This window comes from Mus caroli, chromosome 10, assembly GCF_900094665.2.
Source record: "Mus caroli chromosome 10, CAROLI_EIJ_v1.1, whole genome shotgun sequence".
Lineage (NCBI taxonomy): Eukaryota > Metazoa > Chordata > Mammalia > Rodentia > Muridae > Mus > Mus caroli.
The window spans coordinates 83,122,212-83,148,708 of record NC_034579.1 but is presented as its reverse complement, the minus strand read 5'-3'; the positions used below and the strand labels follow the sequence as shown (position 1 = coordinate 83,148,708).

The window sequence follows — 26,497 nt, the reverse complement described above, 5'->3', positions numbered from 1 at the left end:
AGACAGCATTAAAAACAAAACAAAAACAAAAAACAGCCTCTTTCTAAGGAATGGAAAATGGCTTTTTAAGGCCCAATGTTTTATTTTTTACACAGGGGTGGATGTATGTGATGATGTTGTTCAATAGTATTAATATAAAATAAAGAGATAAACTTGAGCCCCATCCAGATTATTCTGAATATAAAATGTTAACTTACAACCATTGCAACACCCAGAATCAGGCAAGAGACATATATGTCATTTATAAGATATAATAGAGAGGGGGACTTATTTTCTTTGATCCATTATTGGGGGGTGGACCCCAAACCAACCAAACCAACCATTTTCCTGGAAAGATTTAGAACAAAGCCTTCATCGAGGTTACAGTAGTTTATATTTTATCCCTGGAAACAGGGCAAGTGAATGAATCGCTGAGGCTGATGGACAGGCTTATCTTTAAGACGCGTTATTGGCAGCTTACAAAATCCTAAATGTCACAGACTCAGTGAGGTCCTGTGTGCATCCCTCAGAGAGAACCATTCGCTACTCCAGGGAGGCTCTGTGACTATTCAAGGTGGTGGCATCACAATCCTTCATTTGCTGTGTTCCCGAAGGGTGGGAGGCAGCCACAGAGCCCTCTTCCTGCTGCACACAGGCACCCAGGTAGACTGGCTGCTTCAAGGTCTCAGTCACAGCACAGGATGGGAGCACAGCTGACAAGTTCCCTGCCAACCTGACAAAGAGTGAGGTCGATTTTGCCACCGGTTCCTCAAAAGGAGACACAGTGTTCAGAACTGTAACTCTGCCAAAGGGTCTGAATATTTGAAGGGCTTGCTCTGCCCAGATGCAAGTTCACCTACGTAGCCTTAAAAGAGCTAATAATTAATTAGACACTATCTTTTAGTTCCTGCTAATTAGAAAGAGCTGTCAAGAAGAATTAGAGTGCAATTTGTAACTCACGATTGTCTTTCCTCATGTCTCTACCTGAGCTGGAACAGCGACAAAAGGAAGAAGAACTTAGAGGTCAGAGCCAAGACCACATGGCCTTGGGAGCATCGAGGGGAGGCAGAGGCAATTTCAGGTTTAAGGGAGACCAAGTGAAGGCTAGATGGATGACAGGGACTCACGTTCAGCCTTAAGTAGAGCTGAACAGAAAGAAGGTGAAGAGACCTGGAATGAGAAGCAGCCTTTAACTGGGAGTAGAGGCAGAGCCCACCCAGTCCCCATGACAGTCCTGTGAACTGGGCAGGAGAATACTAACTTTGCAGATAGTGAAATGGGGCTCTGAGAGGGAGTCTGGAGAAGGGTCACCTAGCTGGTATGCTGAATGAAGCTTCACCTGGGACTGGCCTGGCCCTCCTCTGGTCCTGGCCTCCTTTCTCCCAAGAGGAGGAAGTGTGAGCACCCAAGTTTCCTAGAATCTGGCTCACTGGTTACCTGCTGTGCCTTGTTGCTCTCAGCCCTTAGCCCAAAGGGAAGTGGAATTTGGTAGGCTGGATTAGGCAGTCAGGCTGACAGCTGAGGTTGCACGCTGCCAAACGTCTTGAAAAGGTTTCTCTAGATCTTGCCCTGCCAAATTTCTCTTCCTTGTGTGTTGCCACGTGAGATGGCCCAATCCCAAGCATGGAAGACTGCGCCTTGATCACATCTCTTCTATTCCAATTCATTAGTTCATTAGGTGCTGGGTTCTTTTAAAAGTGAAATCACCACCATCACCATCAGCCTGGTGCTGTAATGTCAACCTGGTGCCACAGTATCAACGCCTCTAGGGCACCTGACCCCTAGGGTCACTGAGTGATCCTTTCCTTTTCTCCCGATCTGCTGTCCATGGCTGTCACTGGCTTCTCAGCTTTCCATGTCACTCCATCCACTCCCATATCCCAGGTGGATGTTTCCAAGCCCAGCGTTCTCAAAACAGCATGGGTGGGTTTGCAAAGACGGATCCATTTGGTTACTCAGCGAACTCTTTTCCAGCGCCACCAGGAGGCAAGGGCAGAGTAGTCAAGAGTGGGACAGAAAGCTGCTAACAATTTCCATAGTCCCCCTAAAGGTAATAGGCTAATGTGATGGAATGAGTCTGCACTGCTGTGGTCAGATTAGAGAGTTGGCAGTCAATGATCAACACCTACACCGAAAGTCCTCCAGTCAAGGTTGCCACTCTCCCTTGGGGCTTTGGCCTCGGAGACCAAGCCAACCCTTTCCAAGCCTGTCCCCTGGACTGGGCATGGTGCCCGAGAGTCAGAGACCGAAGGACCCACCCCCTGCGCGGTACGGGGCGCGCTCTCCAGTGGAAGTCGCCAAGGAAGAGCGGGAGGCTTAGTCAGGGAGGTTGTAGATCCTCCCGGGACTCCCAGGCTTGCCCCTCACCCCCAGGACCATCCCGGGGTCAGGTCAGGGAAGCAGCGTTTGGCTCCCACCCAGCGGGGTCCCACGGGCCACCGCCCTTCTCTCTGCTCCGTCGCGCTTGCGTCCCGGCGGGCGGCCCCCCGGAGCGTGCCCGCTCCCCACGCCCTCGCCGCCGAACCCCAAGCCGAGGCTCCTGCACCTCTCCCGAGCGCGGCGGGCTGACTGGGCATGCTCCGGAGCCCGGCCCCGTGCCGTGGGAGCCGAGCGCATGCACTCGCCGGGCCGGGGGCTCGCCGTCCAGGGGCGCGGCGCTCAGGCGGCCGCTCTCGCTGATGCGCTGGCCAGCTTGCGCCGGACGCGAGCCAGGATGGCTTCCCTCACCGCCTACGGTACGGCTGGCGGGCGGGCGAGCCAGGCGGGGCGGGCGAGCGGGACCCGGCACCCTGGAAAACTTCGGGGTTCGGCTATGTCTGCAGGGCTGCCAGGGAGGGAACCGAACCCTGGGGCTAAGGGATGCACATCCGCTGCACGGGGCAGATGCTTGGGAACTGGGAAAGGGGTCTCTGCCAATAGGGTTCAGGGGACCCCAAAAGGCTCACACTGGGGAGCTTCAGGACTCCAGAAAAATTCCACACGCTCTGGAGTTCTCTCAAGGGACGCAGTGTGTCAGGTCCTGTTTAGAGTATTAGCCTTGGACTTGGGAAACATGCATTCTCTCAGAGGCTGTCATGTCCCTGTCTGACCTTGGGCAAGTTATTTAAACTTTTCTGCTCCAGCATGTCTCCATCTGTAAAAAGTGAAGCGAGAACATTCCTGACAGATGCTGTGAAGTTAAAATAATGTGCACCGAATATTTTTCTGTTTTAATGTAAAAGGGAAAATTATGTTGGCAGTAAAACTTCCGAGGCCATGGAAGGCGTGATTCCCTCACCCGGGTTTCTCAGTTAAAGAATATGTATTTGAGTTCTTATAAGCCTATACGCATGGAGGGTGTTGCACAGTTCCAAAGGCAGTGAGGATTTGAGATTCTGCGAGCAATCCCAGCAGGACAGCTAGCTTCTTATCAACATTCCTGCTTGTGTGGGGGTTGGGGGGAAAAGCAATTCTCTCTAGTCCTTTATCAGAAAGACTGCTGAGCGTGGGTTATAGGAAGCAAGCAGTCTGTCTGCCTTCCCTTGCTTGCAATCAGCTGTGATAAGATCGAGATTTTGAGTTTCAAGGGGAAGGTGTGAGCAATCTTGGCGAGCGTTCTGCAGGGACATCTGGAAGTCTGGGGTTGCTGGGAGGGCAGTGGGTGCTCCAGGGTGTTGAGATTTTGGTCACCAGGCCCGTGATGTCCCCTGATCATTTCCCCAAGGTTAAAGGAGTGAGGTCTCTCTCTCTTTTTGATGATTTGAGTGGGCATCTCACAGCCTTTGCAATTGATTCTTGGGAACCTAGAGTGGCCTATGTTTGTCTGTTCTTTTTCATTCAAAGCATTTTTTTTTTCTGCTTTCTGGGATGGGATTGATCATATTCCTCACACATCTGACATACAATTTCCTCTTTCCTGGGTTCCTACGTGGTGGATAATTCAGCATTCTGGTGGTGTTTCAGACATGTTTGATTGCTGAAACCCCACTACATTTACACTTTTTCTGCCAAAGGATCTGATGTCTGATTTTTTTTTTTAAACATGATAACTGGTTCTTTAAGTTTCTAGAAACTCTAGAGATTCGTTGGGTGGCCAGGTGGGAAAATGAAGTCTTAATAAGAGAAATCGTGTTGAAAAGGAAGTATATTCAGTAATCAAAGGAAATGGGGACTGATTAATTGGGATGGGCACTTAAGAATTGTATAAGTTCTTCTTTAGATACTTAAAAGGAGGGGACACCGATTTAAATACAGTTATCAGTTAGCATTTGTGCTATTTTGAATATTTTCCTTCTTCCCCTACTTCTGACATATGAATATAGTTAGCTATTGAGTCTGCATCAACTTAGGTCCACAGTGAAGGTCCACCTGAGTTCTCAGCTTACTGGACCACTTAGAGAAAAACAAATTGGAACACATTCAGTATTTCGTCCATTCGTGGGATGCTATAAAGATAACTATCTGATACATTTGGTGGGGCTTGGGTACCAACACACATCATTTTCCAGACAACTGAACTGTTTTTTAAAAATGTTCCATTTCAGTTCTACTAGATATGAGTTTAGGTAGCATGCTGGAGGATGAAGCAATTATATCTTTGCCTAGACTTTAGAGAATCCAATTTTTATATTCATTTGGCTGATCTAGTAAATGCTTTAATCCTCTCTTTAGCATTAGAGCTGCTGAGAGAGTGAACCGTAGGTTTCATGTTTTAGGTTCGAGAGAAATCTGGCCGAGGTGTGCATTTCAAAGGCAGCAGACTCTAGGAAACCCCTTAGCTTCCTTTCAAGATTTATTTTCCACACAGTATTAGAACTTGGTCTTTCTATATTGTAAGATGAAATTTTCTTCTAGGCCACCATCTGAACCCACTATTCCAGTGATATGAACTGAGAGAGGGTATATACACAATTGCAGCTTCGATAAGCATCTGCTCCAAGAACCGGGTGGTTCGTGCCTGTCTTGATTTTTAAAACCTCAACCCTTTCTACTCACCGTCGACACGTCTTTCCTTGTCCTTTAAATAGTTTAGGCTCTTAACCACTTTTAGCTCATTACATAACCATAAGCACACAGCTAAGGCTAAAGATGGGTGGCAAGTCTGTTTTGGAGAGAAATGAATGGCCATGCAATAGAAAGCCCAGGGCCCTGTCCCTGTCTGATCCAGGCAGAGCCTTATCTTTGCACCTGCTGGCCTTGAGTGGCAACCTGAGATCTCAGGGTGCGTAATAAGCGAATCAAAGAGGTGACACAGTGGCTCTTTCATACAGGGAAGGCCTTTCTGAGAAATTCTTTGAACAGAGACCTGCGTGGTTAGAAGAGGAAGAGCAAGGCATATCACCCTATGTGGCAAGAAAATGGCTTGTAAAGTGAGCAAGAATATAAGAAGGCCCCGTGGCAGGAATGAGCTGGTCACATTCAAGGCTAGTTAGGAAGGTGATGTGGCTAGAGCAGAGAGAACAAACAGAAGACAGGAAGATAATACAGTCAGAGCTGGCTCTGTTGTGACCATGTCCCCTTCTCTGTCCTTGTTTTCTGACTCTTCCATGTATGTCAAGGTTCACCTGGGTTTTACCCTCGGCCTTGCATACCCAACTCTCAATCATATGGAAAGTCTTGGTTTTATACTTACTAAGTGCTGGACGATGGCTCTGCGTGCGGACTCCATCTCTCCCTGGAAGGCCAAACTAGAGGCAACAATGTCTTCTGCTTTAGGTAGAATGTGGGTTGCACCTAGACATAAAGATTAGTAATAGTACTTTATGTGAATCCCCTCAGCAAATCATCACAAAAGACCTTTTAAGAAACTAGCCTGGTGTTCCTTCCTCATTCCTTTGAAGAGATTGTGGTAAAGGTAGGTTGCAGAACTCATTTAGTAATGATGAAGGCAAGCTCAAATATCAATTTGGCGGGGGGTGGGGGGTGGTGGTGGTTTGGCTCTAAAGCCTGGAGTGAGTGTGTATAGTTAGAAAGGGGAAGAAGGATGAACAGATGTGAGCATCTGCAGGAGGATGAGTAATGCTAGCCACTAGGCCATCTTGAGCTAAGACTAGGAGATGGAGACAATGGACATCCGGGCCAGCGCTTCTGCTTGGAAGTGGCTACAGGGTGGAGTGTGGTGGGAGATCAGCCTAACAATGTGACATGAAAATCAAAAGAGCCTTGAAGAAAGGCCCAGGATGTGATTTTCCATTCTTGGCTTCATTTCTGTTCAAGTGTCTCCACCTAGAAATGAACTCAGGCCAGACAGTGGTGGCACATGACTTTAATTCCAGCACTCGGGAGGCAGAGGCAGGCAGATTTCTGAGTTTGAGGCCAGCCTGGTCTACAGAGTGATTTCCAGGACAGCCAGGGCTACACAGAAAAACCCTGTCTCGAAAAACCCAAAAGAAAAAACAAAACAAAACAAAACAAAAACAAAAACAAAAACAACCCCAAACCAAACCAAAACAACAACAAACAAACAAAAAACAAAAGAAATGAACTCAGAACTTTTCTCGTGGAAGAACTGCGTTTGCCTACCAGCTGTCTGGCAGACCTTTCCACTTGCTTATCCCTTTGCCATTGCCAACTGAATGAGTTCGTAATGCAAAATACCTGTCTTCTTGAAATGTCTCCAGCTACTGAGCTCAAACCATGTGCCAGGTTACTAGCTCAAACCCAGGATGAGGGAGACAACTGTTTCTCTCCCAAATGGCTCAGTCAGCGAGAGCCAAGAGTTTCATAAGTGAAGAACTATAGAGCATGACGATGGGAGTTCCCTAGAAGAGGAGACAAGAGTTAGAGATTGATTGGGTGGGTGGAGGGGGCAGGAAGGTGTTCCAAAAGCAACAACAGAAGTAGAAATGAAATCAAGCCATTGGGAGTGAAGGCAGCTGGATGTTTATACTGCAGGTGGGAGCATGACAAAGGAGACAGGGAGTGGCCAGAGAGGCACAGGGGTCACTGCATCCTACTGTGTGCTCAGCCATCACATTGGCCAGACTCCTGTGAGTCTGTGACTCTGGTCCTTGGGTAGGTTGATCTACCTCCTACACTGTTGATTCTTCTACAAACTAGGGTCATGATGAGCTTTAGATTCAATGGTACTGTAGATTCCATTGGACTGGTGCATAGTGAGAGCAGTTGATGCTTGATATATGTCTTAAGTTACCGTTCTCACTGTTGTGATAAAATATAGCGATGGTACAAATGACTTAAGAAAGGAAGGGTTTATTTTTGGCTCATACTTTGAAGGTATAGTCCATCATGGCTGAGAAGACATCATGGCAGGCAATCGGGGCAGCTGGCCACCTTACATCCTCAGTTAGGAAGCAGAGAGAGAAGAATGCTGGTTCTCAGTTAGCTTTTAAAAAATATGTCTAGGACTTTGGTCCATGCTTCGGTGCCACTTGTGTTTACAGAGGCTCTTCCCACCTCTGCTAACTTAATCTAGAAAATCCTACCAGCTCTTCCAGGTCTAATCAAATTGAAAGTCAAGATTAGTCATTCCAGTCTACAGAACCCCAAATCCAAGGACACACAAGTCCCTTGTACAAAATGGCATATTTTCATATGCATGAATATGTGTATGCATGAATATATCCGTACGAGTGAGTGTGTGTATTGTTTGTGTGTGAGTGTCCCAGAGCTTAATTAGGGCTGCCTGCATGCACAATTGGTTGAATTTCTTGGAGCATGGGCAACTTGTCAGCAAGTACACCATTAACAAGTTTTGAGTTTTCATTTTCCTATTGAAATTGGCAAACAAAATAGCTCCCCTTTAGCTTCCAGAAACCAGGAAGATGCTGAAGAGAGCAAAAGCATTCTTGCTACAGTGGAATGGGACGCATACTAACTGACTAGGATTCATGCTTCACTACAAATGATGCCATGGGTCTATGTGATGACTTCTGTTCCGCCGTCACCACCTGGGGTCAAAGTAACTTGAAATTCTATTTTGATTCTATGAAGAGTCTTGTTTTTTTACTTTTTTCTTATAAAACATTGCATTTTTTTTAAAAAATAAAAGTGTCTTAGTATATTCCGGGCTAGTATACAACAAATACCATAGATGGAGTAGTTTCAACAGCACATGTTTTCTAACAGTTTTCAGGGTGAAAAAGATTAAAGTGCTGGTAGATTCCATGTCTAGCAAGGGACAACCCCTGGCTTGCAGAGAGCTCCCTCCTCAATGTGCTTGACTTAGCCCTCTCAGGTGTGTGTTCAAGGGGAGAACAATGTATTTGTATTCTGTTTTTTTTTTTTCCTTTTGATTTGAATTCTATTGCATTATGATGAGAAAAGATACATAATTTCAATTTATCTGACTTCATTAACATTTAAAAACATATTTTGAGTAAATAGATTTACATCACATTCTTCTTTCCCTTTTGTACCCCAACTCCTCCCGGAGAGCACCCCTTCAAAACCTGTAATACCTTTTGATTTTTATCATATTCTTTAACATTTATAAAATATTGCAACAATAAAGATGAGTATTATAAAAGTTGTTTGATATAAAACAACAATCAATTGAACAGTCTTATGTAGATGTCTACAGTAATACTGAAAATACATGTTTTTCTCAATATAAATTTCCAGTAATTCAAAATATATTAACTGTATGATATTTTAAAATAATATATCATTATTAGTTTTTTAATGAACATTAATAGATAAAGTTTTTTTGTTTGTTTTGCTTTTAGTGGAGCTTAAAATCTTGGCTCTTAGTGTGGTACAAACACAAAATAAGAACAGTTTTTGGACATTGGAGTTCATTGTAATAAGGCTGTACTTGAATGTCCCTCACATCACCAAAGGATTTTACCTCCATAGTAGATAAGCTAAGAGTTGACAGTTCTGCTGCACCAAGGAATAAATTGTAGGCACAATTTTTGGATACAGATTTCCTGCTATGGTCAAAGCTATTTGACTTGAGTGATTGTCATCATTCTCAGCCCGCAGGGAGCAGGTTATATTCATTTAAGAAATGGTGTGTGTTTGAAGATGGTCTATCCATGAAGTCATTCATCAACTGTTTCAGTGAACAATGGTTCTGCTTGGAGGGTGGCACAGATGTTAGGTGAGGGTAAGATTCTGGTTCATTGACTGTGATGATTTTGAAAAGCATTCATCTCAGAATAAGAGTAACTTATAAGGTCCTCTTCTTCAAAATTGGTATAATAATTATAAATATCAAGCAAAGCCTTCAGTCTCTTTGTAGTTCTTTTACAAGCCACCTCCTAAATTAATTGTCTACATTTCTTTTGGCTGTATAAATAATTTTGAAATATGTAAGCTGTTCAGAAAACCATAGTATAGTGTAAAATCATCAAATAAACAATCCTACTAATAGAGAGGCTGAGATAGGAGAAGCATGATTTCAAGACCATTTATGTGGCACACAGCAAGACCTTGTCATGTACAAACAAGCAGAAAGTATATATGGATTGTCCAATATTGGACCTATTTCTCCCATTACCAAATTAGAGAGACCATGGGATGACAGCTGGCAAATTTCTAATTCCTCACATTTTTGAATTTCAATAGATTAGGGTATGTTGGTAATATTAATTTTCATATTAAGAGATATTAAGGAAAAGTGATTGTTACTTCCTGTTAATTTTCTTCTTAGAGGTGGAATTATGTTGGTGTGGGTTTGTTGAAAGATGACTTTCTTGCTTCTTCTAGGGTGTAGTTTCACTCTTTGTGTTGGTGTTTTCCATCTATTATCCTCTGTAGTGCTGGATTTGTGGAAAGATATTATGTATATTTGGTTTTGTCATGGAATATTTTGTTTTCTCTGTCTATGGTGATTGAGAGTTTTGCTGGGTATAGTAGCCTGGGCTGGCATTTGTGTTCTCTTAGAGTCTGTATGACATCTGCCCAGGATCTTCTAGCTTTCATAGTCTCTGATGAGAAGTCTGGTGTAATTCTAATAGGTCTGCCTTTATATGTTACTTGACTTTTTTTCCTTACTGCTTTTAAAATTCTTTCTTTGTTTAGTGCAGTTGGTGTTCTGATTATTATGTGTCGGGAGGAATTTCTTTTCTGGTCCAGTGTATTTGGAGTTCTCTAGGCTTCTTGTATGTTCATGGGCATCTCTTTCTTTAGGTTAGGGAAGTTTTCTTCTATAATTTTGTTGAAGATATTTACTGGCCCTTTAAGTTTGGAATCTTCACTCTCTTCTATACCTATTACCTTAGGTTTGGTCTTCTCACTGTGTCCTGGATTTCCTGGATGTTTTGGGTTAGGAGCTTTTTGCTTTTTGCGTTTTCTCTGATGGCTGTGTCAATGTTTCCTATGGTATCTTCTATACCTGAGATTCTCTCTTCTACCTCTTGTATTCTGTTAGTGATGCTTGCATCTATGACTCCTGATCTCTTTCCTAGGTTTTTCTAACTCCAGGGTTGTCTCCCTTTGTAATTTCTTTATTGTTTCTAGTTTCATTTTTAGATTCTGGATGGTTTTGTTCCTTTCCTTCACTGGTTTGATTGTGTTTTCCTGTCATTCTTTAAGGGATTTTTGTGTTTCCTCTTTAAGGGCTTCTAGCTGTTTACTTGTGTTCTCCTGTATTTCTTTAAGTGATTTATTTATGTCCTTCTTAATGTTCTCTATCATCATCATGAGAAGTGATTTTAGAGCTGAATCTTGCTTTTTCTTGTGTGTTGGGGTATCCAGGACTTGCTATGGTGGGAGAATTGGGTTCTGATGATGCCAAGTAACCTTGGTTTCTATTGCTTATGTTCTTATGCTTGCCTCCCACCATCTGGTTATCTCTAGTGCTACCTGCCCTGCCTATGTCTGACTGGAGCCTGTCCTTCCTGTGATCCTGGTTGTGTCAAAACTTCTTCAAGTCAAGCTGTCTATGTGATCTTGTGATTCTGGGATCCTGAGATCCTGGGTGTGTTCAAGCTCCTGGGAGTCAAGCTGCCTTTAGGACCTTGAGTTCCTGGTGTGACCAAGCTTCAGGGATCCTGGGATCCTCTGATTCTGGGCATGTTAGAGCACCTGGGAATAGAGCTGCCTGTGGGTGTTGTGGGGCTGGCTGCAGAGTTTGTGCCCAAGGTCTGCTCAGGATTCTGGCCCAGACAGACTGGAAGGAACCTGTGCCACTGGTCTGGCAGAGTTCCTATGTGCCTGGGTCCTACTGGTCCCAGTTACTCCTGGTGTTGGGGACAGATGTTGTGTCCTCCTCACCTCTGATCCTTGGATCCTGGGTGTGTTAGAGCACCTGGGAGTGGAGCTGCCTCTGGGTGTTGTGGGTCTGGCTGTGGAGTTTTCTATATTTGTATTCTTTAAGAACGCTAACTTCACCATGAGGGTCCTATCCTCTAAAGCCAGTTGTAGTAGTTTGAATAAGTATGGCCCTCATAGACATATTTGTTTGAATGCTTGACCCACAGGGAGTGACACTATTAGGAGGTGTGGCCTTGTTGCAGGAAGTGTGTCTCTGTTGGGGGTGGGCTCTGAGGTCACTTGTGCTGAAGCTATACCCAGTGCTCAGTGCAACCACGCTGTCTTTCATTGCTGCCTGCAATTCAAGATGTATAACTCTCAACTCTGTCCCCACCCAGGACCATATCAGCCTGTATCCTGCCCTGACAATAATGGACTGAACCTCAGTTAAACATTTTCCTTTATAAAAGTTGCCTTGGTCATGGTGTCTCTTCACAGCAGTAAAACCCTAACTAAGACAACAGTTATCTCCCAAAAGATACACCAAATATCATTATATCAGGGGTTACAAATTCAGCATATGAGTCTTGGGGACACAAACATCCAACTCTTAATGATGGTATGGATTTTTCTATGAGAATATACCTAGATAAATACTCTATCCAGTGCTCCCAAGGAAGGTTCTAGTAAAACTAACTCAGTCTACTATAAGCCTTTGTGAAGACTTACTGTGTGCTCAATACTGTTTCTTGAAATACAAATAAAACCTGCCTGTTTGATGAATCTTCTAATGTAATAATAAGACTTCAAGTCTTTACTCTTTGAGAAAAATGAGCATGGATTGTGTTTTCAGCATGGAACTAAATAGGTTTAAGTGGGAAAAGAAAGGATTCTTTAATTAGGGTTCATGTAAGGGCTTCATGGTGCCCACTGCTACAGTGGATCTATGAGAAGCTGGGATAATGTGTATCATGCACAGTGTTTTAAATGCACGAACAGAGATTAAAGGGTTTGAAAGCTTTCTGGAGGCATCTGGCAGACGTTTGTTGTGCCTTGTGTACACTAGACAGGGCCAGGCGTCACGAACACGGTTGCCTTGGGGATGTCTCTGCCCTCTAGGAATGTGGTACTTCCTCAGGTCAGGAGGAGGATGCAGAGGATATGTTATTCAAGTCCTCCTGCAACCTGGCCTGGCTTCTGAAGGAGCCCATGTGTAAGTGGTGGGAAAACCCAGGAGATCCCCAGAGCAGTGTAGGGCTGAGCACATGGCATGCTGTTTGTCTTTATCACAGTAGTGAAGAGATCTGGTTTTATGGAAATGGCTGTGGAGGCAGACTTACCTCACTTTGATGGGCTGTTTGTCAGTGTCTTAGAGACAGGTCCTCACAGATCTGTTTGTTATCAGAAGCTTCTCTGTGCCTGCTGTTCACGGTAGGCATCAGTGTGATTTAGAATGCACCAGCTATCTGTCAAAATACAAAGAAGAAGGTCTCTGGGAGATGAGGCGATAAAAGAGGAAGGGTCAGAGCTCCAGTATCAGGAATATTTCTGCACGGCAAATGGGACAAACATACACCATGAGACAGCATCCTTGTGGTTTTTAGCAGCTTGAGCTACATCCCTCAGAACTCATCCCAGAGATGGATGCTAGGCTAACTGGCCATTTATCTGGTGATGTCAGGGCCATTCCACAGCTCCTGTTCTTATGCACCTGCGGGCAATTGTCCTCAGCAACTTCGTCTTACCCAGATGTCCTTGCAAGTTGAATTCTCTTTATAGCAGTTGTGTGATATGCTCATCTTGGGATAATTTTCACTGGCTCATGAACCAGGGATTTGGACATCTTATTACAAGGGTGTTAAACTCCAACTCACAGGGCTTCTTTTTAAAAGAGGTTTTCTTCCTCAGAGCAAATCTTTCTGAGGTAACAACTGCCTCCATAGCACTACAGCTGTCATCTCTCCCTATAGCCTCAGGCTATCTGTGTTCTGGTGCTCCTACATTGCCTTGGGTCTTGTCCTTCCTGACATAGTACATTGTGATTCTCCCAGCTCCCAGCACAGGCTAGATCACACAGACCCTTACAAATAGCTTCTGCTGGTTCCCAAGCCTTTGAGAATATCGCCTATAAGCATTAATGTTATGCCTAGAGAAGTGCTTCTCCTTTCAAGGAGACAGCAAGTCACGTGGGTATCTTGGCAAACTGGAGATTTTGATTTGTAGCTCTGGGGGTGTGTCTGGGGTCCAGCACTTCTAGCCTTCCCGGTGGTGCTGATTTTCCTGGTTTGGAGACTAAATCAAGATCACAGACCGAATTGCTGGCTTGGGGCGAATGTTTTCAAGACTTTTATTTTTTAAATGAGAATTGTCGTTGAATGTGGCTCTGCTTCAAAGAATGAGACTGGTGCTTCTCCCTTCAAATATTTTATTTACAGCTTACTTTCTATAAATCTGATGTATTCTTTCTTTTGATTAATAGTGGAACACTTTTAAAGGCCTGTAAAAATTGATGATTTGTGCTCATGTGTGAATGTGCATACACACACACACACACACACACACACACACAAAGAGTCACCTCTCCTCCCTGTTCCATTTCCCCCCAAAATGCATATTACATTGTAAATTAAAGCTAGGAAAAAAAATACCCATACTGGCTGGTTTTGTGTGTCAACATGACACAAGCTGGAGTTATCACAGAGAAAGGAGCCTCAGTTGAGGAAATGCCTTCATGAGATCCAACTGTAAAGCATTTTCTCAATTAGTGATCAATGAGGGAGGGCTCAGCCCATGGTTGGGTGGTGCCATCCCTGGGCTGGTGGTCCTGGGTTCTATAAGAAAGCAAGCTGAGCAAGGCAGGGGAAGCAAGTCAGTAAGCAGCTCCCCTCCGTGGCCTCTGCATCAGCTCCTACCTGCAGGATCCTGCCCCATTTGAGTCCCTTTCCTGACTCCCTCCAGTGATGGACAACGATCTGGAAGTGTGAGCCAAATAAAGCCTTTCCTCCACAAGTTGCCTTTTGGTCATGGTGTTTTGTCCAAGCAATAGAGACCCTAACTGAGACGGTGGCCTTTGATGATACTGCTGTGTATTGTGATTGCTGAGATTTACTTTATGATCTAATGTATCATCAGGTTTTATAATAGCTCAATATAGGCTTAATAGTTAAAAATGCAAAGGAGCATTTTTCTGCATGTTGATTTCACTTTTCTCTTTGTGTTTGCGAAGAAGTCAATGTTGGGTGTCTTTCTTTGATTGCTCTTAACCTTTATTTTTGAGGCAGGGTCTCTCACAGAGCCTGAAGCTCACTGATCTGGCCAGGCTGGTGGCCAGTGGGCTTCAGGGATCCACTTGTCTCTGCAAGCTTACCCTCCAAGTGCTGGGTTACAAGAGCATGCTTCCCTCAATGTTTGGCTTTTTATAGGAGTCAGGGATCCAATTTCAGATTGTCATGTTTACCAGGCAGGCCCTTTATCTACTGAGACATCTCCCTCATCCTGTATTAACTTTTTAAAAATGTTTTTTATTAGCATATGGTAATTGTATATGATAATGAGTTTCATACATATGCAAAATGCATTTTGATTACCCTGCCGCCCACTCCTCCCCATCACCCTCTATTGTCCTCCTCCTGGTACTGATGGTCGACTTCCTTTTTCTGACTGGTCTTCCTGTTCTTTAGGTGTGTGTGTGTGTGTGTGTGTGTGTGTGTGTGTGTGTGCTTGCACTACATTTTTACTTAATCAACCAACCAATTAGTAAACCTAAGTTAAAACCTCCCCCTTTGATGGCGAATTTGCCAATCTCTCCTTACAGTGTCATATATCAATAAATTAATTTCAATGCTGTCTTATGTATTTTGTAATTACTTTGAGTGTACAGCTTTGAACTTTCCGTATCTCCCTGGAGAATTAAGCCCCGAAATGTCTGTGACTATTAATGACTCTTGTAGTCTTTTCATCTAAAGGTGACAGATACCTTGGTTTTACTTGGGATAATATCTGCTTGCTGTATGTCATCATTTCGTATGTTTTTATATCTTTTACTTCTGCTGTTTCTTGGGTCTCATTTTAGATGTTACCTTCGTAAACAGTGATTTGTTATGTAAATCAACCTCACAATTTCAAATATAGCAGCATCAGGCCATTTATGCGTAGTGCTATTACTAATAGGGCTGAACAATTCTCTTGCATCTTATTTTATCTTATCTTGGACTCTGTCTTCTCTTCTTTGCGTTTTCTTATATATTTCCCTTTGCTAATTTGAACTTTTCATTAAATCCTGTCTCTCATTCTCTCTACCTACTTCTACTCCTGTACCCAGTGAAGGGCTCTCGAAATCTGTGGTTTTCTATTGATTTTTGCTTTTATAATTGCTCTTGTGACTTTACTTAAAATTCCCTAACAATAAACATTCTCATCATATTTTGTAGGCAACTAAATTTACCACTCTAACGCTTCCTTGAGTACCTGGCTTCTTGCATACTTTTATTATCTAGTGCTTTACATTTTTATACCTCTCAGATCAGACTAATTGTTATTCTATATTAATAATTTTTGTTCAGCCTTCCTATGTACTCACCAGGTTTCCATGTTTACTGGAAACACTAGACTCCTTTTTCTCTGCAGATGATTGGTGAGGGTGCCTGGGTCTGATTTGCTGCTGCTGCTGCTGCTGCTGCGGTGGTGGTGGTGGTAGTGGTGGGGGTGGTGGTGGTGGTGGTGGTGGTTAGAGCATGTTGTTTATCAGTGCACTGAGAAAACTTTGAGACAAAAGCATGCTAATTTTTTCACACTTTCTGTCCAGAGGTCCTCTAAAGACTGTGTTACTCAGAGCCTCCTTGCTTAGCACAAGGGATAAATGACTTTCAAAGGCACAGTGGGGGGCAGGGAGCACTTCCTGGAACACACTGGCTTGCATAATCTGCCTTCCTTCTCCTTTGTTTCTCTTCTCACTTATTTTTCTTTCTTTCTTTCTTTTTTTTTTCTGTATAAAAATAGTCAACAGTTTATTTGGTTTTTTCCTCTTGTCATTTTTTTCTTTTGAAACTTTTCACCAGCAACTTCAATTAGAATATTGACTGTCTTGAGTATGAGCCATTCCCCCACACACAGTTCATTGTCTAATCTCTCAGGCTGGCTTTGGCTATTTTTCTAGTGGAAGATTGTGGCTTCCCAGGAGGGCAAGTCTGAGCAAGTTCCTTCACGTTTTAAACCCTCAGTTTCTTAGCTGGGTAGTGGGATATGCATACCTACCTCAAATAAAACACTGGGGGGTACATGGAGCAATGGCTGCTTAGCCCAATTCCTGGCAGACAACAGGTGCTAGCTTAGATCTGTTTGACTCAGTGGTTCTCAACCTATGGGTCACGACCCCTTTGGCACTGGGGGAGGAGTTGAATGACCTTTTTACAGGGGTCGCCTAGGACCATTGGAAAACACAGATATTTACATGATAATTCATAAAGTAGAAAATTACAGTTATGAAGTAACAGCAAAAATAATTTTATGGTTGGGGGTCACCACAACACAAGGAACTGTACTAAAGGGTCACAGCGTTAGGAAGGGTGAGAACCACTTGTTTAACATTTCTGCCTTCTCTTTCTCTTTTCATATAATTTAATATTCCAGGTCTGTCCTACCACAATATCCACCCTTCTGGTTTTCTTTTTAAGAGTTATGAGCTATATGAGCTATGAAAGATGGAGAAACTGCCACAGACTGGAGTGGACTGGAGAGTCTCATAACTAATGCAATCTGAGACCCTGAACCACGTTTTTTGTTTTTATAAATTTTCAGGAAGTCCAAGATTATCTCCAAATTAAAATTAAAATTAAAAAGTTAACTTTGCACAAGTGGGAAGCACAAAACACAAATTTATAATTAGACAATAGTTGTAAAATCCATACCAGGGACTCCTACCCAAGTCAAGTAACAAATCCTATTTGGCAAGACCTAGCCATGTCCTAAACCTTCTCATAACTTAAACTCTCTTTGCCAATCACTGTGCAGCTCACTGTAGTGGTAATCATTTTTGTTACTCTTACGTGCAGTTTTACTGTCTATATATGAATCCACGAGTAATGTAAGTTAGTTCTGTTTTTATTCAAGTGGTTTTGATTGTGTGTTCATCTGTGTGTGTGTGTGTGTGCAGGCCTGAGGACACTCTCATGGGTTGCTCACCTTTTGGGTACTTGCCGAGCAGGCTAGGCTGGCTATCCAGTGAGCCCCAGGACCTGCACTCTCCACCTCTCTTCCTCTCACTGGGATCACACAGGACAGCACCATGCAAGCCTTTGCTTGTTCGTTTTATCATGAGTTCTGGGAATCAGACTCAGCACCTGAAAAGCACTTTCCTGACTGAGATGCCATCCCAGCCCTCTTGTTCAAGTCTTCGTAACTGGAATCACATGCATTGCTCCTTGTTGGATTATTTTTTTTTTTATTCAGCCTTATGTGAATGAGATTAACCCATGATACTTTGTGAAGATTTGTTTTCTTCCTTATATAGTATTCTGCATTATAGATATGCCTGTTCTTTTAAAACAATAGAAAAAGGAGGATAGTTGATACCAAGTGGGTGTTCTGTGCTGCTAGACGCGGCTGTAGAAAGACTTTATTATTAACTGGTTTAATGTTCTTTATTATTTCCATTCCCCTATTCAAAGAAACAAAGACCAATAGACAAATAACAGGCTCAAGACATGCCCAGGTGTCTTATATATATTGTTATATACAATATATATTATATAAAATAATATATATAAATTCTGAGATCATACTCTAATGTAATAATACTACACACACACACACACATATATATATATCTCCAGGATCTACAGACTTCATTGATTTCATTCAGTTTCAAGATTCCCCTCTGGCTACACGATATTCTCATTTCACCAAAATCGGTCCCTCAAGGACTAAATCAATATTAAGGCTGTCCTGAATTGTCTGGTTTAAGAGCCACACATAAGTATTTGATTGATGTTTTCTGTTCGAGGCCCATAAGTGTGTGCACCTTTCGCCACATGGTTTCCTTGTGTCACAGATTGCCACACCTCCTGTGCCTTTGCAGCCCTGACTTACCACTGAGAGCAGAGGGGCTTTGCCACTTCGGTTTACCCACAGCCCCTTCCTAGACAACTGCTTCTGATTCAAGCATCCTACTTTACTACTGACCCTAGTCTTCCATAAGCATTTCTCTTTTATGCTGTTCCTCCTGCTCATCCACAGCCACCTATCACTAACAGATGTTTTCTCTCTGTTGTGTGCATTTCCCATGCCTTTAACCCTGCCCCCTAAAGATCTCCTTTCCAGAATCTTCTAAAGGCAGACTGTTAGTGAAAGCTTTAGAGAGAATCGAGAATGGCGACTTTGGAGCAGGTAGACTCATTGGCTATGCTTTAGATCTGAATTGGTCGATCCAACACATTCCACATAGACTGACTTATGTGCCAGGGGTACATTTCCTGTGGCTGATCTTATGCTGTATCTTAACTCCCTATCCTTGAGATTAGCCTTATGACCACCGTGTTCAGGTGGAGACTAATACTGAAAGGAATTAAGCAAGTTAAAGAACGTACATTAAACAAAGCTGGCCTATTTCTTGTCTGTGACCACAACCTCTTTATAACTAGGAAGAAGTAAAAGTAGCCGTGTGTGTGTGTGTGTGTGTGTGTGTGTGTGTGTGTCTGTGTGTGTACACCTCCTTTAACTTTTTTTTTCCCCTTTTGTTTTGCTTTAAATCAATGAACATTGTTATGTTTGGGTCTGCCCTTGACAACCTCAGGGATTGCTGGTGTGCAAAAGAGTACCCACAACCTTGTGTGCTTGGTGCCTGTGACCCAGCGGATGAATATGAGAGCACCTTTGTCACAGACGCAGAGCTGCCTTTGTTGTTATTAGAGTTTCAGTCATAAGCTTACATCGTAGTCATGGTAACCACGAGTTGGTATTAACCTTCTTGTCTTGCTTTCTTAACAGACAAAGATGTGAGCAGTGGGAGTTATAACCTGTCCTCTGCAACCACGGGCAGCTACTACAGCTGTGTCAGCCAGATCACCATAGGTGAGCAATTGCAGCGACTGTCGTGTAACATGCTTAACCTGAGTGGAGGGGGGGCTTAGGGAGGAACAAGGAGAAAAATACCTATGAAAGAATTGGTTTTCAGAACCACAGCAGTTGCTGCTGGTGGGTTCTCGTCCTGGGGCGCCCTCTTGTGGATTCTTGCTGCCATTGGCAGGAGACGTGTAACTAGTCTATAGCGAATGGTTTCTTTTCCTGCCTCCCGAGTGCTGGGATTAAAGGCGTGCGCCACCACGCCCGGCTTCTCTCTCCCACTTCTTTCAAAACTTTCCTGAGTCCAGAATCGTAGGCAGTGACTTACAAACAATTTGGTGGTGACCACAGCTAATATTTATTTTGTACCCACCGGCTGCTGTTGGCTCTCTACTTAATCCATTTTACTAGACAGGAACTCTGTGAGATGGCACCAGTATTTCTTCATCACACAGATTAGGGGACTTGACTTCTTTTTGTTATTGATATGATCAGGGTTCCAGTACAGGTCTCTTAGACTACAACCCATGCCTTGGGACTCCAGAATGTGGCTTCTTTAACTGCCATAGCAGGGAGCTCTGTCAAATAATGACGGCCCTGTAAAATACATTTGAATTCTTTTGATTATAAAGTCGCAAAAGTATATTTGAATAGAAAACTACACATGGACACCTTCTGTTCGAAATACCTATTAAAAACTACGTTGGATTTAAAATGCCACCAAGCAAAGTGGCCTCCAATTCCCTGATTAGTTTACTAAAAAATGTCCTGTGACTGCTGGGATGCGATTGCTGCTTGCAAGACAATGTGCTATTAGTTTCAGTGGGACAATCTTTGACCCCGACGTCATACTTCTGGGTATTTTATAAAGAGTCTGCACTGCCATCACCTCTGTCTAATTTACTCTGAAGTCCGTCGCCGCTCACTGGTATGAGGTCTCTGGATCTTTACATGGTGTGAGTACGCTCTGACATATCCACTTTTTTCACCTCTCATGAAGTCTGTGGGTTGGTATCGCTTTGTTCAAACACCAAAGCAGACTCAAGGATTAAAACTAAATGGGAGAACTTGGTTCAGAGTATTACTTTTTTTTAAGTGATTAATTTTAAAATGAAGAGTAATGACATTTAAAAATTATCCTCTGGAGTTCACCCATCAGAGCCTGTTTGAAAATATCAAACACTTAAGATCGTTTTGGAAATATTTGTCAATCAGGGGCAGGCCATAGAGGGAGGGCCTGCAGTAAGGCATTGAGAAGCTTGAATGGCCAGCATGGATGAGAGACTATTCTGAGACTATTCTGTGTTTCCAGTGGGAGATTCTAGTGTGTTATGCAAGTCAGTGGCTCTGAGTAGAGTCACTGACATGAGACAGTAACAAAGCCAAAAAAGTGGGGTCAAGAGGCACATTGGAGGGTGAAGGACAGGTTAGTGGGCTAGAATGGTCATTGACTGCATCTGAGGGTAGACAAGAGTGCTCTGAGACTTTGAGTCAGGGTGCCAATGAGTCTAGTCACTGTCAGAAATATGTTAGTTAGGAAAAGGGTACAACCAATATAGTTTAGATATGCTGGGGTGTGGCCATTAAAGCTTGGATATGAGGTAATGCATGGGACTCCTTAAAATCTCTTGAAGGAAATTGGAATTGTGGGTAGAATGCTCAGAGAGTGCAGTCAGAGGCACTGCCTGCATGGAGAGGTTGGCTGAGTCTTTGGGATTGCCTGAGATCCTGAGAGTGAGAGCCACTACATTCTGTGTTCAGAGAGCCAAGAAATCTTTGAAGGGAACCCAGTTAGAGAGAAAGATAGACAAATGGAAGGAAGTTAGACAAATAGGATTCTTGAAAATCAGAGCAACTCAAGCTCAAAGTTGACCCCGAGGACACCCCTATATAGGACTCACGTTGCAGAGCTTGGTGTAAGGAGCTGTGGGGCACCATGGGCTGAATAATGAAATCCCCAGTGAAACTGGAGGGAGGCAGAGTAGCAGTGATGTAATAGGAGACCCAATGGGGGAAGGTGTCCCGTAGGTGCCATTCTGAGGACTCTTTCTGTATTTACTCACTCCATGCTAACCAAGGTCCTGAGGTAGATAGGATTACAGCCTTCACTTTAGAGATGGGGAAACCGAGACCCTGGGAGGTTAAGCAATTGACTCTGGACTCATTGGTAGTAAGAATTAGGGTTTGAGAACAGGCAGCCTTGATTCTGTTGGATGGCATTCCGGTTACCTGGCAACTTGCACTCAGGGGCAAATGCCCTTTCTCCATCCAGAAGCTGTACCTACCATGTCAGGATATGTGGGTTAAACCGGGTCTTCCAAAGGTGTCTTGAGTTTTCAGTACCTGAGAATCAAGTCAAGATGACACCATACTTGCTTAGTCCACCTGTATGCCTGTAATGAGAAGGGTTAGAGAAACACACAGGGACAATGCCATGTGGCAGTGGGGTAAGATGTCTGTCAGCTGAGGAATAGCAATGAATTCTAGGAACATAGGAACCCGAGAAAAAAGCAAAGAGTAGATTCACTGATGGAACCATCAGAGGCTGTGTGGCCCTTGTGACACATCACTTTCGACTTCTGCTTTCCAGAACTGTGAAACAATACATTTCTGTTACGTTAAGCCACACAGTTTTGTGGAACTTTTCTTTTCTTTTTTACAAGAGTTCTTACAAATCTAACCTCTGAAAGGGAGGTGGGGACAGGGAATGCTTAGTTTTCTAAGGTGACAATATAACCAAACTCCTACTTCAGTTCCCTGATTGGCCAAGACCGTAGGGAGCTTATTCTTGAACCAACAGAAGGCCAGAGGCAGAGTTGTTCTGAGCTGTTGTGAGAGGCCTTCTCCCTTCCACTTTCATGGTGGCGTATCCTCATGGTGGCCGCCACCATGAGGAAAAGGAATGCACTGTCTCCTTAGGCCTCCACTAGTGGAGAGCCTTTCCCCTGAAGAGCTTCAGGAGACCTGACTTGCATCCACAGGTTTAAGGGGTCCCATGACCATTCCCGAGTCAACCAACTGAGTGTGTACCTATCAGGGCCACTTGAGGGCCTGGACAAGTGAAATTAAATCAGCTGTTTTGAGTTGCTGTCCCCAGGGCTCCTCGGGGTTGGGGCAGAAAACAAAGTCAAAGCTGTTGAAGGAAGGAAGGCCATGAGGTTCTGCAGAGGGAACAGGCAGCATCCATTTCCCACAATCCATCCAAAGTCTTGGTAATAAAAAGCTTTTGGTAACATTCATGGCAAATGCAGAAAATAGAAAAACAATGGAGACACTCAGGGCTAGAGGGAGGGCACCTTCCTATGGATCATTTAAGGAGCTCTGCTTGAACAGTTCTTTGCTTTCTTGTATCCCTTACATTCATCCTCTTAGCGAGGTTCTCAACCTATGGGTTGTGACCCCTTGGGGTTGAATGACCCTTTCACAAGGATGGCCTAAGACCATCAGAAATCCCATTACGATTCATAACAATAGCAACATTACAGATACAAAGTAGCAACAAAAGGAGTTTTTTGGTTGGGGGTCACCACAACATGAGGAGCTGTATTAAAGGGTCACAGCATTAGGAAGGTTGAGAGCCACTGTCTTGGATAACAGTCATCCTGTATGTGAGGGATTCTAAGATACAGGGCTTGTATAGATAAATCCTTACATGAGCTGCAGAAGCAGAGGTATAGGAAGGATCTGAGGCATAGACAAACCACTCTTTCAAAGTCCTTCAATAGGTTTTGGCTCTTGGCTGACTCCCTATTGTATGGTAGCTCTTATCCATGTGTTAGAGCTGTCAGAACCTCAGAGGTGAGTACCATCAATTTTCTACCAAAGACTGATGACAGCACCGGGTGTGCCTTCTAAGGTCCCCTTCAGTTTTGAGTCTGTCAAGTGACAATGTTGATGTTGAACCTAAAGGCAGCTGAGATACCTGTTGCCACCTTTCTCCCTTAGTGGACTGACGTTGTGGGGGGTAGGGTGGGGGTGGGAAGCATGAGCCTGCTACCAGCGGGACATCCTGTTGCTTGATTCTGGGATGCCAGCTGTTCCTTTGGTTGGCCGTTCCCTCAAAATACTTTGACCTCATTGCTACTTTTAAATTTAGAGTGTCCCATTTACATTTGATCATAATTATGCAGATCTTATTATAGCTCCTTTGTATCAATGAAATGGATTAAAATATTTGCTAATGGGCACCATTTCTGGGATAACAAACATGAAAAAACCTTTAGCCATGTGAACAGTGTCTTTTTAACATTAAGAAAATGCTACAAATTAGCTATGATTTTCTAGCTAAGAACTAGTAAACCCTGAAACTTTGGAGAGTCCAGAGTTATTGAAAACCGTCAAAAATTATTTTTCAAGGAAGAAAATATACATATAGTTGTGGTGAATACATAGTTACAGTTATGGGTGATTTGGCATTATGTGTTTTATGTACATATTTAGAGTATACAATGTGATATTATATATATAATCAAATTCTTAGTAAGAAACTTCTGGGCATATATCCAGAAGAAGTTCCAACTTGTAATAAGGACACATGCTCCACTATGTTCATAGCAGCCTTACTTATAATAGCCAGAAGCTGGAAAGAACCCAGATGTCCCTCAACAGAGGTATGGATACAGAAAATATAGTACATTTACACAATGGAGTACTACTCAGCAATTAAAAACAATGAATTTATGAAATTCTTAGGCAAATGGATGGATCTGGAGGATATCATCCTGAGTGAGGTAACCCATTCACAAAAGAACACACATGATATGCACTCACTGATAAGTGGATATTAGCCAAGAAACATAGAATACCCAAGATACAATTTGCAAAACATATGAAACTCAAGAAGAAGGAAGACCAAAGTGTGGATACTTCATTCCTTCTTAGAATGGGGAACAAAATACCCATGGAAGGGGTTACAGAGACAAAGTTTAGAGCTGAGATGGAAGGAAGGACCATCCAGAGACTGCCCCACCTGGGGATCCATCCCACATACAACCACCAAACCCAGACAGTATTGCATATGTCAGCAAGATTTTGCTGGCAGGACCCTGATATAGCTATCTCTTGTGAGGCTCTGCCAGTGCCTGGCAAATACAGAAGTAGATGCTCACAGTTATCTATAGGGTGGAACACAGGGCCCCTAATGAAGGAGCTAGAGAAAGTACCCAAGGAGCTAAAGTGGTCTGCAACCCTATAGGAGGAACAATATGAACTAACCAGTACCGCCCACCCCTGCCCCCAAAGCTTGTGTCTGTGGTTGCAGATGTATCAGAGGATGGCCTAGTCGGCCATCAATGGAAGGAGAGGCCCTTGGTCTTGAGAAGATTATATGCCCCAGTACAGGGGAATGCCAGGGCCAGGAAGCAGGAGTGGGTGGGTTGGGGAGCAGGGTGGAGGGAGGGTATTGGGGACTTTTGAAGAGGAAACTAGGAAAGGGGATAGCATTTGAAATGTAAATGAAGAAAATATCTAATAAAAATATTTATTAAAAAAAGTTGCCAGGAAAAAAAAGAAAATTAACACAGCTATTGACTCCTAGTTTTCTTTATTTGTGTATGGTGTGCATTTCTAAAATCTACTCTTTTAACAAATTTGCATTGTAAAATACAGTGTCATTAGTATATGGCATCCTTTGACCTCCATCTCCCATTCCTTCCTCCTATTCCCCTGAACTACATCTACTCTCTGTTTCTGTGTAGTTGGGATTATTTGGCCTTTTATACTTAAAGATTGCATAGAAAAGTAAGGCTGTGCAGTGTTTTTTTTTTTTTTTTTTTCCCTCTCTGTGCCTGGCTTGTTTCACTTAACAAGATGTCTTCCTTGCTTATTAAACAAAGGTCTCTTTGGTAAAGGTTGAACAATGTCCTTTTTATATTTACAACAGGTTTCCCATTCTTAAATTAAGGAGCACTTATAGAGTCTTAAACACACTTTCACAGTGTGCTCTCTTCTTGGTAATGATTCTAGACGGACTTGGGCATGTGGAAGGAAAGAGAAAGAGACTTGAATCTCTAGGTTTTCAGGGCTGACCATTTGCTAATGAATAATGGATTGGTATGATGTTCCTTGGGGAAGGCTATTTCTTCTGTGCTCAGCATTCCTTAGTTGACTGTAGTTCTTTGTCTAGGGCTGAGGCCTGTGGGCTTACACATGAATATGTATATTCATGTCATCCCTGTTCAGGTCCTGTTTAGACAGCCATGCTACTGAGATTATATGGATATAGCTTCTGACATTCTTAAGAGATACAGTCTTACAGCATAGTTATATACTTAGGAAAACACACACACACACACACACACACCACACTCCAACACTTAAAAGAGGCTGTGAATTCCAAGGAGAGCAATGGAAGGGAGTATATGGGTGGGTTTAGATACAGTGGCTCTCAACCTTCCTAATGCTGCATCCCTTTAATACAGCTCTTCATGTTAAAGTGACCTCCAGCCATAAAATTATTTCATTGTTACTTCATAACTGTAATTTTGCTACTGTTACGCATTGTAATGTAAATATCCGATATGTAGCATATCTGATATGTGACCCCCAAAGCAGTGGCAACCCACAAGTAGAGACGCTCTGGTCTAGAGGGAGGAAAGGGACAGGAAAGGGATGGGATTATACTACCATGTCAATAACGTTTAAACAAATGTTTAAAGAAAGAGAGACTTGAGTGTCTGAGTGGTGTGGCAAGGCAAGTATTCTTTGGCGTGATAAGGAGGCATTATTGGTTCAATTTTAAAAATAAAGAATATAAAAAAACCCACTTATTTAAATGGAGTACTCTGGAACTTCTCTTCTAGAGCAAATACCATAGTAGGGCTTAGAGGAGAGTCAAGAAGATTGAGTCAGAAGTGTAGTCTGGAAATCGTGATTAGGCTCACTGCTGGGAACAGCCTTCAAGCTCCTCCCTGCTCCCACTACTGTTCAGAGCACAGAGAGGTTAAGTTCTTGTTGATGAGCCCCAGGGGCTTCCTGGTCCTCTCAGAAGATTCACTTACATTTCCTGCATCCCATGTGATGACTTCTATGAAGGTGACCAAATGAGAAGGATGAAAACAGTCATATTAGCATGATTTTTAGCACTTTCTTTCCCTCAAGTATTCTGATAATTGGGTTCCTCTATGAAAAGTGTCCAGAAAGGAATAAATAACACAAATCTGACTTTTCAGGGCACAGTTCCCATTTGTAGTTCCCAGAATGTATCTTGACGACTTTCTTTTTTTTAAATTTTTAATATTTTTTATTACATATTTTCCTCAATTACATTTCCAATGCTATCCCAAAAGTCCCCCATAGCGCCCCCCACTTCCCTACCCACCCA

General features: G+C 43.1%; 1 protein-coding gene across 1 annotated transcript in view; it reads left to right on the top strand.

Moving 5' to 3' along the window:
* Positions 1–19,108: 19,108 nt before the first annotated feature.
* Positions 19,109–26,497, top strand: part of Ano4 (anoctamin 4) — a 374,740-nt gene continuing 367,351 nt past the window's right edge. Inside the window, exon 1 of the mRNA XM_029482964.1 lies at positions 19,109–19,185. The gene's annotated coding sequence lies outside the window, so the exon portion shown is untranslated. The remainder of the gene's footprint in view (positions 19,186–26,497) is intronic.